The 2,412-nt window shown below is 41.1% G+C and overlaps 1 non-coding gene across 1 annotated transcript; it reads left to right on the forward strand.

The window, feature by feature from the left end:
* Positions 1 to 1,847: 1,847 nt before the first annotated feature.
* Positions 1,848 to 1,955, forward strand: LOC112782119 (small nucleolar RNA R71). Its single transcript, XR_003192857.1, has one exon. It is a non-coding gene; the product is annotated as a small nucleolar RNA R71 (small nucleolar RNA).
* Positions 1,956 to 2,412: the final 457 nt, after the last annotated feature.

The following is a 2,412-nucleotide window of genomic DNA, read 5'->3' on the forward strand; positions in this document are numbered from 1 at the left end:
GTGATTTTTCTTCTGCTGTTTTTGATTCCGTTTTCAATTTTTATATTTATTTTGTGACTCCACATGATCATGAACCTAATAAAACATGAAAAAACAGAAAAAATAAAATTAGATAAATAAAAATTGGGTTGCCTCCCAACAAGCGCTTCTTTAATGTCAATAGCTTGACAGTGGGCTCTCATGGAGCCTCACAGATGTTTAGAGCATTGTTGAGACTTCCCAACACCAAACTTAGAGTTTGGTTGTGGCCTCCCAACACCAAACTTAGAGTTTGACTGTGGGGGCTCTGGTTGACTCTACAGAGGGAGAAGCTTACTGTGCCTCTTTTCCATGTTTACAGAAGGATAACCTTGAATTGTAAACACAAGGGAGTCCCTATTCAATTGAAGGACTAATTCACCTCTGTCAACATCAATCACAGCTCTTGCTGTGGCTAGGAAGGGTCTTCCAAGGATGATGAACTCATCCTCATCCTTCCCAGTATCTAGTACTATGAAATCAGCAGGGATGTAAAGGCCTTCGACCTTTACTAATACGTCCTCTACTTGTCCATAAGCCTGTTTTCTTGAATTGTCTGCCATCTCTAATGAGATTTTAGCAGCTTGCACCCTATAGATTCTCAGTTTCTCTATTACAGAGAGGGGCATGAGGTTTATCCCTGACCCAAGGTCACATAGAGCCTTCTCAAAGGTCATGGTGCCTATGGTACAAGGTATTAAGAACTTTCCAGGATCCTGTTTCTTCTGAGGCAATGTCAGTTGATCAAGATCACTTAGTTCATTGGTGAACAAGGGAGGTTCATCTTCCCAAGTCTCAATACCAAATAATTTGGCATTCAACTTCATGATTGCACCAAGGTACTTGGTAACTTGCTCTTCAATAACATCCTCATTCTCTTCAGAAGATGAATACTCGTCAAAGCTCATGAAGGGCATAAGGAGGTTCAATGGAATCTCTATGGTCTCTAGATGAGTCTCAGATTCCTTTGGTTCCTCAAAGGGAAACTCCTTATTGATCACTGGACGTCCCAGGAGGTCTTCCTCACTGGGATTTACGTCCTCCCCTTCCTCTCCAGGTTCGGCCGTGTTGACTATGTCAATGGCCTTGCACTCTCCTTTTGGATTTTCTTCTGTATTGCTTGGGAGAGTACTAGGAGGGATTTCAGTGATCCTTTTACTCAACTGGCTCACTTGTGCCTCCAAATTTCTAATGGAGGACCTTGTTTCATTCATGAAACTTACAGTGGCCTTAGATAGATCAGAGACTAAGTTTGCTAAATTAGAGGTATTTTGTTCAGAGTTCTCTGTCTGTTGCTGAGTGGATGATGGAAAAGGTTTACTATTGTTAAACCTATTTCTTCCACCATTATTAAAGCCTTGTTGAGGCTTTTGTTGATCCTTCCATGAGAGATTTGGGTGATTTCTCCATGAGGGGTTATAGGTGTTTCCATAAGGTTCACCCATGTAATTCACCTCTTCTATTGCAGGATTTTCAGGATCATAAGCTTCTTCTTCAGAAGATGCCTCTTGAGTACTATTGGATGCAGCTTGCATTCCATTCAGACTCTGAGAAATCATATTGACTTGCTGAGTCAATATTTTATTCTGAGCCAATGTGGCATTCAGAATATCAATTTCAAGAACTCCCTTCTTCATAGGCGTCCCATTACTCACAGGATTCCTCTCAGAAGTGTACATGAACTGGTTATTAGCAACCATGTCAATGAGTTCTTGAGCTTCTGCAGGCGTTTTCTTTAGGTGTATGGATCCACCTGCAGAAGTATCCAATGACATTTTAGCCAATTCAGATAGACCATCATAGAATATATCCAGGATGGTCCATTCTGAAAGCATGTCAGAAGGACACTTTTTGGTCAGTCCTTTGTATCTCTCCCAAGCTTCATAGAGGGATTCACCTTCTTTCTGTCTGAAGGTCTGAACATCCACTCTAAGCTTACTCAGCTTTTGAGGAGGAAAGAACTTGGCTAAGAAAGCCTTGACCAGCTTATCCCAAGAGTTCAGGCTATCCTTAGGTTGAGAGTCCAACCATATTCTAGCTCTGTCTCTCACAGCAAAAGGGAAAAGCATGAGCCTGTAGACTTCAGGATCTACTCCATTAGTCTTAATAGTATCACAGATCTGCAAGAATTCAGTTAAGAACTGAAAAGGATCTTCAGATGGAAGTCCATGAAACTTGCAGTTCTGCTGCATCAGAGAAACTAATTAAGGTTTCAGCTCAAAATTGTTTGCTCCAATGGCAGGAATGGAGATATTTCTTCCATGTAAATTGGAATTAGGTGCAGTAAAGTCACCGAGCATCCTCCTTGCATTATTATTATTTTCGGCTGCCATCTCCTCTTCTTGTTCGGAAATTTCTGAAAGGTGCTTGCTAGATTGTTGTAATTTAGCTTCT

Source organism: Arachis hypogaea, chromosome 19 (assembly GCF_003086295.3).
Source record: "Arachis hypogaea cultivar Tifrunner chromosome 19, arahy.Tifrunner.gnm2.J5K5, whole genome shotgun sequence".
Lineage (NCBI taxonomy): Eukaryota > Viridiplantae > Streptophyta > Magnoliopsida > Fabales > Fabaceae > Arachis > Arachis hypogaea.